Here is an 11,918-nt window from a genome sequence, read left to right on the forward strand (position 1 = left end):
CCTACTGGGAGAGGAGAGAAGCTGTGTAACACTGGCGGCACACTATGTTACAGCTTGCCATGAACAGAGGGACAACCAGTAAACTAAGAAATGAATATATATAAACAATGCGAATGTATATTTATACACTCAGGGATATACCTGTTTATACACTGTATGAATAGAACTGCGTTTATGTGCTCAACCATAAATGTATTTTGATGCTTTGGCAACATAAGATGTAACTTATCATGCCAATAAAGCGATTTGAATTGTGAATTGTGAATTGAGTGCTTTACTCTGTTTCTAACTCGTGCTGTACCTGCCCTGGGAGTGTTTGATGGGACAGTGTAGAGGGAGCTTTACTCTGTATCTAACCCGTGCTGTACCTGCCCTGGGAGTGTTTGATGGGACAGTGTAGAGGGAGCTTTACTCTGTATCTAACCCGTGCTGTAACAGCCCTGGGAGTCTTTGATGGGACAGTGTAGAGGGAGCTTTACTCTGTATCTAACCCGTGCTGTACCTGCCCTGGGAGTTGTAGTGTATGTAACTGTTCTACCTTTAAGAGAACTATTGTATGTAACAGTCTACCTTTAAGAGAACTATTTTGGGTATGGCACTACTTTATCTTGGCTGCTGTATACTGTAATACCGACGGTGACCACACCGGTATATAAGTGCGGTGTCAGGATTTATTGGGCAGATTCGCCCTGACCTCCGAATAGTAAAGTCCTGTTTAAGTTACTCTGGTAGTCTGTGTATTAATTCACTATACAACCCACAGACTTTACAGTGGCGACGAGTTCGATCTTACCCTGCGGCAACAATACATCCGAAGCAGTTAACGAGCGTTGAGAAGAAGCAACCGCCCTCGTCGTTCTGCTGAGAGAAAACTCGAGTCTGCAGAGCAAGAAAGGAGGAAGATTTCAAACACGAAGCCTTCCATCAGCAACAGGCACTGACTGTTCCTTCTGCCATGGTAGGGAGTGAGCCGATCAGCCCGAGAAGCAAGCCGGCCACGGTGACTGTGAGTAAAGGGAAAATAAAACAAAAGAAATAAACGGAGGAAGGGCGGTGAACTCGACCACGGTCGAAGGGGAAAGGAGCCGGACAGAAGTCGGGCCCAGAGGCGCTGAGACTGGGGCAGCGTGGAGCAAGGAAGCCGCGGTACAAACGGGCTAGGAGACAGCTAGACCGCGACCGGCGAAAAAGGCCGGACAGCGACCGAGGCCACGAAGCGCTGCGACCGGGATCGGAAGGCGCGGGAAGATATAAAATAAATAACCCACGAAGAACTCAGCCGCAGCCGGGGAGGAAAGCACCGGACTGCGAGAGGGCTGGGAGGCGCGATTGAGAGCCGCGCGAGCGGGAGAGACAGAGCCGAGCACGGAAGACTGAGCGAGATCCAGCCCAGCGGCTGAAACTGGTCGCCGTCAACGGGTTGTACCTAGCGCCGGTTGCCCTGCCGAGAAAAGGGAACATACTGAAGCCGACGCACAGGCTGCGAACCCTGAAAGCCAGCGGCCGTCGCCCGAGGGGAAAGCTTACCCCTCCCGCCAGGGGAAGAAACGCGGGAAGCCGCCAGTAAGCGGGAATCCGCCATTTTGAAGTGGGCGGGGAAGAAGATAAGCGCGGGAAACTGCCATCTTGAAAAAAAAAATGTTAAAGAAATATTTCGTGTTGTTCTCAGGAAGAGTGTGAAGATGCCTAAGCGTAGTAACATCAACGGGTTCGATTCCGAGGTGGAAGATTGGGCCACGTATGTAGAACGCATCGAGATAGATTGTAAGGCCAATAAGATAGCAAATTATGAAAAAGCTATAACCTTACTAAACTCAATGGGTGCGAAGACATACGGGTTATTGAAGCATCTTCTATCACCAGCTAAACCGGCGGATCAGTCTTTCGCTAATATTGTTGCTGTCCTACAGGACCATTTTAACCCCGCACCGCTGATGTTAGCGGAACGATCTAAATTTTACGCGAGAACGCAACGGAAAGAGGAAAGCAACGCGGAATACTTGGTCGAACTGCGTAAACTAGCGAAACACTGCCAGTTTGGAGGAAATCTGACAGAGGCACTGAGAGACAAGTTCGTGTGCGGAATGTCGAAGGAAGGAACACAAAAACAACTGCTCGAAGAGAATGATCTTACACTCGATAAGGCTGTCCTGATTGCAGCATCGCATGAAGCCGCAGTGAGAGGCACGGAAGAAATGCAGCGGAAAACAGCGGTACTCAGTGTGGATCAAATGACTTCGGGAACAACGAAATGTTATCGTTGTGGGAAGACAACACACGACCAGAACCAATGTTGGGTTAAAAACCAGGAATGTCGAAAATGTGGCAAGCTGGGTCACATAGCTAAGGTATGCCGGTCAGGAAAGAAGACCAGCAGTAATAAGTCACCACAGAAGAAGTACAAGAAGGTACATGAGGTGACTGGGAAGAGTTCAGAGGAACGGAATTCGGACTCAGACTCCAACAGCACGGAACTGGATAGTCTGAAAATTCACAATGTTAGTGAAGAAGCTGACCGACAAACTATCTGGATCACACTACAGATTGCAAAAGTCCAAGTGAAAATGGAACATGAATAAGCATGATTACAAAAAGTTATTCAAGCATATTCCCCTAAGGGACACGGATATAGTATTACAGACATACACGGGGCACAAAGTACACCCCATCGGAAAGATAGAAGTCAAGGTGAGATACAAGGACAAAGATCACCAAAGGATGGACCTGTATGTGCTGCCCAAGGGAGGTCCACCACTTCTGGGACGGGAGTGGATCAGGAAAATAAAGATAGACTGGCATTCACTAAACACAATGACGGTAGATTCCGGGAAGGAAGAGGTCAAACCTGAACGGTTGTCCAGAATATTGGATGAAGCTAAAGAGGTATTCCAACAAGGACTGGGAACACTGTGAGGAATTAAAGCAAGAATCAAGATTGCAGAACAGGCAAGCCCAAAATTTTTCAAAGCCAGATTGGTACCTTACGCGATACGACCTGCTGTGGAGGCAGAACTGGAAGAACTTGAACGATCAGGGGTACTGTCAAAGGTGGACTGGAGTGAGTGGGCCACGCCCATTGTTCCCGTCATGAAGTCTTCATCAAGTAACAAGCCAGGGGGACCGGGAAAGGTCCGCATCTGCGGAGACTTCAAGATCACAGTTAATCCGATGTTTCACACGGTACAATACCCGCTTCCACGGATTGAGGATATCTTTGCTTCATTGGCTGGCGGGAAACACTTCACCAAGATAGACCTGGCACAAGCATACTTGCAGATGGAAGTCGAGGAAGAGTCGCGCCAGTATCTCACAATCAACACACACGGAGGCTTGTATCGTTATAATAGACTGGTTTTTGGAGTAGCTTCGGCCCCAGCAATTTGGCAGAGGGCCATGGAACAGGTCTTACAGGGTATTCCAAGCACGCAGTGTTACTTGGACGATATCCTGATTACGGGAGAGGACGAGGAGGAACACCTCACAAATTTGAAACTGGTGCTCACCAGGTTGAAGGAATATGGCCTTCGAGTTAATCGCCAGAAATGTGAGTTCTTCCAGAAACGGATCTCGTACTGCGGTCATGTCATTGACCGAGAGGGGCTACACAAGTCACCTGACAAGATAAAAGCTGTCGTGAAGGCCCCCGCTCCGGAAAACGTTTCACAGTTGAGATCGTTTTTGGGGTTGATAAATTATTATCACAAGTTTCTGCCAAATCTATCCACGGTGCTGCATCCGCTGAATGCTCTGTTGCGGAAAGAAGTACCATGGAAGTGGAGCGAGGACTGTAAGAAGGCCTTTTGCAGGAGCAAGGCGTTGAATACCTCTGAGGAAGTGTTGGCTCATTTCAACCCAACGTTACCTCTTCGTCTAGCTTGTGATGCTTCCCCTTATGGAATTGGAGCAGTACTGTCACACAAGTTACCAAATGGCTCGGAAAGGCCAGTCGCATTTGCGTCCCGATCATTGACCTCCGCTGAGCGAAATTATGCCCAGATAGATAGAGAGGCCCTCAGCCTTGTGTGGGGGGTATAGAAATTCAATCATTACCTGCAAGGCAAGAAGTTCACATTACTGACAGACCACCAACCGTTGGTGGCCATATTCAACCCAAACAAGGCCGTTTCCACCATGACTGCGCAAAGGTTACAGAGGTGGTCCGTGTTACTTGGGGCACACCAATATGACATTGAATACAAAAGGTCCAAACAGCATGGAAATGCTGATGGGTTATCATGCCTACCGTTGCCAGTAGTAGAAGAGGCGACTACAGTGGACCCGGTAGAGATGTTCCACTCATCCATAGTGGAATGTCTACCAGTAACAAATTCGATGATCGAAAACGAAACAAGAAATGACCCGACTCTCTCACGAGTCTACGATTTAACAGTGGAGGGATGGCCAGCACATGGCGAACCAACGCTGCCAGCATTTTCGCAAAGGAAAGAACAGCTGTCAGTGTGTAGAGGAACTTTGATGTGTGGATCTAGAGTGGTGATTCCACCCAAACTTCAGAGCAAGGTGCTAAAGGAGCTGCATGAGGGGCATCTGGGTGGAGTGAAAATGAAGAACCTAGCAAGAGCATTTGTGTGGTGGCCAGGTATTGATGGAGACATCGAAGAAATAACTAAAAGCTGTCTAGGATGCCAGAAGGTCCAAAACGCGCCACCACAAGCTCCTCTGCATCCATGGGAGTGGCCCTCATCTCCCTGGCAAAGGGTACACATCGACTTTGCTGGTCCATTTATGGACTCAATGTGTCTAATCGCGGTGGATGCACACTCCAAGTGGCCGGAGGTAATAAAGATGTCCTCCACCACCACGGAAAAAACCATCACAGTATTGAGGACCATTTTTGCCAGGAATGGGCTGCAGGAACAGATCTCTTCTGATAATGGACCGCAATTTGTGTCCGAAGAATTCAAGAAGTTCTTGAAAAGCAATGGGGTCAAGCACTACACATCTGCCCCATACCATCCCGCCACCAATGGATTAGCTGAGAGGTTTGTCCAGACCTTCAAGAAGGCCATAAAGGCCATGGGTAATGAAGCCCTCAACTTACAACATAAGGTAGATAACTTCTTGTTGGCGTACAGGAATGCAACACATGCGGTCACAAATCAAACTCCCGCCATGATGTTTTTCAACAGAAGACTAAGATGCCGGCTGGATTTGATTAAGCCAAACGTCAGAAGAGACGTAGAGAACCGACAATTCCAGGGCATGAATGAAAGGCCAACTAGATCTTTTCAGATAGGTCAACAAGTTTTGGCCCGGGACTACCGTACCGAGAAATGGCAGCCTGGAACTATTGGAAAAAGGCTAGGGCCGCTGATGTATACTGTGGACATTGGTGACAGCATAATTAGACGCCATGTTGACCAGATCATAGGGTCATCCACAAAGGGCCAACCTACTCCACAACCGTACATGGCTAATGTTGAAACAGAGATACCCAGAGCACCTACCTCCGATCTGGTAATACTGGAACCAGATGAACCTGGCACTGTCTTTCAAGCCGAATCGACCTTGCCAGAAGAACCTACTACCCCGCCGGAAACTACTACGCCACCAAGGCGTTATCCGGACAGAGTCAGGAAACCTCCAGAGAGACTGAATCTGTGAACTGTTTTGTATAAAGTTGTATATATGTTATGTTAATGGGAAACAAGTATGTTGTAAGCTAAAAAGGGAGGATTGTAGTGTATGTAACTGTTCTACCTTTAAGAGAACTATTGTATGTAACAGTCTACCTTTAAGAGAACTATTTTGGGTATGGCACTACTTTATCTTGGCTGCTGTATACTGTAATACCGACGGTGACCACACCGGTATATAAGTGCGGTGTCAGGATTTATTGGGCAGATTCGCCCTGACCTCCGAATAGTAAAGTCCTGTTTAAGTTACTCTGGTAGTCTGTGTATTAATTCACTATACAACCCACAGACTTTACAGGAGTGTTTGATGGGGACAGTGTAGGAGCTTTACTCTGTATCTAACCCGTGCTGTACCTGCCCTGGGAGTGTTTGATGGGAGAGTGCAGAGTGAGCTTTACTCTGTATCTAACCCGTGCTGTACCAGCCCTGGGAGCGTTTGACAGGACAGTGTAGAGGGAGCTTTACTCTGTATCTAACCCGTGCTGTACCTGCTGGGAGGTGTTTGACAGGACAGTGTAGAGGAAGCTTTACTCTGTATCTAACCCTTACTGTACCTGCCCTGGGAGTGTTTGATGGGACAGTGTAGAGGGAGCTTTACTCTGTATCTAACCCGTGCTGTACCAGCCCTGGGAGTGTTTGATGGGACAGTGCAGAGGGACCTTTACTCTGCATCTAACCTGTGCTATACCTGCCCTGGGAGTGTTTGATGGGACAGTATAGAGGGAGCTTTACTCTGTATCTAACCCGTGCTGTACCTGCCCTGGGAGTGTTTGATGGGACAGTGTGGAGGGAGCTTTACTCTGTATCTAACCCATGTTGTACTTGCCCTGGGAGTGTTTGAAGGGACAGTGCAGAGGGCGCATTACTCTGTATCCAATCCGTACTGTACATGTCCTGGGAATGTTTGATGGCACAGTGTAGAGGGAGATTTACTCTGTACATAACCCATGCTGTACCTGCCCTGGGAGTGTTTGATGGGACAGTGTAGAGGGAGCTTTACTCTGTATCTAACCCGTGCTGTACCTGCCCTGGGATTGTTTGATGGGACAGTGTAGCGGGAGCTTTACTCTGTATCTAACCCGTGCTGTACCTGCCCTGGGAGTGTTTGATGGGACAGTTTAGAGGGTGCTTTACTCTGTATCTAACCCGTGCTGTAGCTGCCCTGGGAGTGTTTGATGGGACAGTGTAGAGGGAGCTTTACTCTGTATCTAACCCGTGCTGTACCTGCCCTGGGGGTGTTTGATGGGACAGTTCAGAGGGAGCTTTACTCTGTATCTAACCCGTGCTGTATATGCCCTGGGAGTGTTTGATGGGACAGTGTAGAGGGAGCTTTACTCTGCATCTAACCTGTGCTGTACCTGCCCTGCGAGTGTTTGATGGGACAGTGTAGAGGGAGCTTTACTCTGTATCTAACTCGTGCTGTTCTTGCCCTGGGAGTGTTTGAAGGGACAGTGTAGAGGGAGCATTACTCTGTATCCAACCCGTACTGTACCTGCCCTGGGAGTGTTTGATGGGACAGTGTAGAGGGAGATTTACTCTGTACCTAACCCGTGCTGCACCTGCCCTGGGAGTGTTTGATGGGACAGTGTAGAGGGAGCTTTACTCTGTATCTAACCCGTGCTGTACTTGCCCTGGGAGTGTTTGAAGGGACAGTGTAGAGGGAGCATTACTCTGTATCCAACCCGTACTGTACCTGTCCTGGGAATGTTTGATGGGACAGTGTAGAGGGAGCTTTACTCTGTATCTAACCCATGCTGTACCTGCCCTGGGAGTGTTTGATGGGACAGTGTAGAGTGAGCTTTACTCTGTATCTAACCCGTGCTGTACCTGCCCTGGGAGTGTCTGACGGAAAGTGTAGAGGTAGCTTTACTCTGTATCTAACCCGTGCTGTACCTGCCCTGGGAGTGTTTGACGGGACTGTAGAGGAAGCTTTACTCTATATCTAACCAGTGCTGTACCTGCCCTGAAAGTGTTTGATGGGACAGTGTAGAGGGAGCTTTACTCTGTATGTAACCCGTGCTGTACCTGCCCTGGGAGTGTTTGATGGGACAGTGTAGAGGGAGCTTTACTCTGTATCTAACCCGTGCTGTATGTGCCCTGGGAGTGTTTGACGGGACAGTGTAGCGGGAGCTTTACTCTGTATCTAACCTGTGCTGTACCTGCCCTGCGAGTGTGTGATGGGACAGTGTAGAGGGAGCTTTACTCTGTATCTAACCCGTGCTGTACTTGCCCTGGGAGTGTTTGAAGTGACAGTGTAGAGGGAGCATTACTCTGTATCCAACCCGTACTGTACCTGTCCTGGGAATGTTTGATGGGCAGTGTAGAGGGAGCTTTACTCTGTATTTAACCCGTGCTGTACCTGCCCTGGGAGTGTTTGATGGCACAGTGTAGAGGGAGCTTTACACTGTTTCTAACCTGTGCTGTACGTGCCCTGCGAGTGTTTGATGGGACAGTGTGGAGGGAGCTTTACTCTGTATCTAACCCGTGTTGTACTTGCCCTGGGAGTGTTTGAAGGGACAGTGCAGAGGGCGCATTACTCTGTATCCAACCCGTACTGTACATGTCCTGGGAATGTTTGATGGCACAGTGTAGAGGGAGATTTACTCTGTACATAACCCATGCTGTACCTGCCCTGGGAGTGTTTGATGGGACAGTGTAGAGGGAGCTTTACTCTGTATCTAACTCATGCTGTACATGCCCTGCGACTGTTTGACGGGACAGTGTAGAGGGAGCTTTACTCTGTATCTAACCCGTGCTGTACCTGCCCTGGGGTTGTTTGATGGGACAGTGTAGCGGGAGCTTTACTCTGTATCTAACCCGTGCTGTACCTGCCCTGGGAGTGTTTGATGGGACAGTTTAGAGGGTGCTTTACTCTGTATCTAACCCGTGCTGTAGCTGCCCTGGGAGTGTTTGTTGGGACAGTGTAGAGGGAGCTTTACTCTGTATCTAACCCGTGCTGTACCTGCCCTGGGGGTGTTTGATGGGACAGTTCAGAGGGAGCTTTACTCTGTATCTAACCCGTGCTGTATATGCCCTGGGAGTGTTTGATGGGACAGTGTAGAGGGAGTTTTACTCTGTATTCAACCCATGCTGTACCTGTCCTGGGAATGTTTGATGGGACAGTGTAGAGGGAGCTTTACTCTGCATCTAACCTGTGCTGTACCTGCCCTGCGAGTGTTTGATGGGACAGTGTAGAGGGAGCTTTACTCTGTATCTAACTCATGCTGTTCTTGCCCTGGGAGTGTTTGAAGGGACAGTGTACAGGGAGCATTACTCTGTATCCAACCCGTACTGTACCTGCCCTGGGATTGTTTGATGGGACAGTGTAGAGGGAGATTTACTCTGTACCTAACCCGTGCTGTACCTGCCCTGGGAGTGTTTGATGGGACAGTGTAGAGGGAGCTTTACTCTGTATCTAACCCGTGCTGTACTTGCCCTGGGAGTGTTTGAAGGGACAGTGTAGAGGGAGCATTACTCTGTATCCAACCCGTACTGTACCTGTCCTGGGAACGTTTGATGGGAGAGTGTAGAGGGAGCTTTACTCTGTATCTAACCCATGCTGTACCTGCCCTGGGAGTGTTTGATGGGACAGTGTAGAGTGAGCTTTACTCTGTATCTAACCCGTGCTGTACCTGCCCTGGGAGTGTCTGACGGAAAGTGTAGAGGGAGCTTTACTCTGTATCTAACCCGTGCTGTACCTGCCCTGGGAGTGTTTGACGGGACTGTAGAGGAAGCTTTACTCTATATCTAACCAGTGCTGTACCTGCCCTGAAAGTGTTTGATGGGACAGTGTAGAGGGAGCTTTACTCTATATCTAACCCGTGCTGTATGTGCCCTGGGAGTGTTTGACGGGACAGTGTAGCGGGAGCTTTACTCTGTATCTAACCTGTGCTGTACCTGCCCTGCGAGTGTTTGATGGGACAGTGTAGAGGGAGCTTTACTCTGTATCTAACCCGTGCTGTACTTGCCCTGGGAGTGTTTGAAGGGACAGTGTAGAGGGAGCATTACTCTGTATCCAACCCGTACTGTACCTGTCCTGGGAATGTTTGATGGGCAGTGTAGAGGGAGCTTTACTCTGTATCTAACCCGTGCTGTACCTGCCCTGGGAGTGTTTGATGGCACAGTGTAGAGGGAGCTTTACACTGTTTCTAAGCTGTGCTGTACGTGCCCTGCGAGTGTTTGATGGGACAGTGTGGAGGGAGCTTTACTCTGTATCTAACCCGTGTTGTACTTGCCCTGGGAGTGTTTGAAGGGACAGTGCAGAGGGCGCATTACTCTGTATCCAACCCGTACTGTACATGTCCTGGGAATGTTTGATGGCACAGTGTAGAGGGAGATTTACTCTGTACATAACCCATGCTGTACCTGCCCTGGGAGTGTTTGATGGGACAGTGTAGAGGGAGCTTTACTCTGTATCTAACTCATGCTGTACCTGCCCTGCGACTGTTTGACGGGACAGTGTAGAGGGAGCTTTACTCTGTATCTAACCCGTGCTGTACCTGCCCTGGGATTGTTTGATGGGACAGTGTAGCGGGAGCTTTACTCTGCATCTAACCCGTGCTGTACCTGCCCTGGGAGTGTTTGATGGGACAGTTTAGAGGGTGCTTTACTCTGTATCTAACCCGTGCTGTAGCTGCCCTGGGAGTGTTTGATGGGACAGTGTAGAGGGAGCTTTACTCTGTATCTAACCCGTGCTGTACCTGCCCTGGGGGTGTTTGATGGGACAGTTCAGAGGGAGCTTTACTCTGTATCTAACCCGTGCTGTATATGCCCTGGGAGTGTTTGATGGGACAGTGTAGAGGGAGTTTTACTCTGTATTCAACCCGTGCTGTACCTGTCCTATAAATGTTTGATCGGACAGTGTAGAGGGAGATTTACTCTGTACCTAACCCGTGCTGTACCTGCCCTGGGAGTGTTTGATGGGACAGTGTAGAGGGAGCTTTACTCTGTATCTAACCCGTGCTGTACTTGCCCTGGGAGTGTTTGAAGGGACAGTGTAGAGGGAGCATTACTCTGTATCCAACCCGTACTGTACCTGTCCTGGGAATGTTTGATGGGACAGTGTAGAGGGAGCTTTACTCTGTATCTAACCCATGCTGTACCTGCCCTGGGAGTGTTTGATGGGACAGTGTAGAGTGAGCTTTACTCTGTATCTAACCCGTGCTGTACCTGCCCTGGGAGTGTCTGACGGAAAGTGTAGAGGGAGCTTTACTCTGTATCTAACCCGTGCTGTACCTGCCCTGGGAGTGTTTGACGGGACTGTAGAGGAAGCTTTACTCTATATCTAACCAGTGCTGTACCTGCCCTGAAAGTGTTTGATGGGACAGTGTAGAGGGAGCTTTACTCTGTATGTAACCCGTGCTGTACCTGCCCTGGGAGTGTTTGATGGGACAGTGTAGAGGGAGCTTTACTCTGTATCTAACCCGTGCTGTATGTGCCCTGGGAGTGTTTGACGGGACAGTGTAGCGGGAGCTTTACTCTGTATCTAACCTGTGCTGTACCTGCCCTGCGAGTGTTTGATGGGACAGTGTAGAGGGAGCTTTACTCTGTATCTAACCCGTGCTGTACTTGCCCTGGGAGTGTTTGAAGGGACAGTGTAGAGGGAGCATTACTCTGTATCCAACCCGTACTGTACCTGTCCTGGGAATGTTTGATGGGCAGTGTAGAGGGAGCTTTACTCTGTATCTAACCCGTGCTGTACCTGCCCTGCGAGTGTTTGACGGGACTGTAGAGGGAGCTTTACTCTGTATCTAACCCGTGCTGTACCTGCCCTGGGAGTGTTTAATGGGACAGTGTAGAGGGAGCTTTACTCTGTATCTAACCTGTGCTCTACCTGCCCTGGGAGTGCTTGATGGGACAGTGTAGAGGGAACTTTACTCTGTATCTAACCCGTGCTGTACCTGCCCTGGGAGTGTTTGATGGGACAGTGTAGTGGGAGCTTTACTCTGTATCTAACCTGTGCTGTACCTGCCCTGGTAGTGTTTGATGGGAAAGTGTAGAGGGAGCTTTATTCTGTATCTAACCCATGCTGTACCTGCCCTGGGAGTGTTTGATGGGGCAGTGTAGAGGGAACTTTACTGTGTATCTAACCTGTGCTGTACCTGCCCTGGGAGTGCTTGATGGGACAGTGTAGTGGGAGCTTTACTCTGTATCTAACCCATGCTGTACCTGCCCTGGGAGTGTTTATTGGGACAGTGTAGAGGGAGCTTAACTCTGTATCTAACCCGTGCTGTACCTGCCCTGGGAGTGTTTGATGTGACA

Source organism: Somniosus microcephalus, chromosome 4, assembly GCF_052327205.1.
Source record: "Somniosus microcephalus isolate GS21.2 chromosome 4, FLI_Smic_1.0, whole genome shotgun sequence".
NCBI lineage: Eukaryota > Metazoa > Chordata > Chondrichthyes > Squaliformes > Somniosidae > Somniosus > Somniosus microcephalus.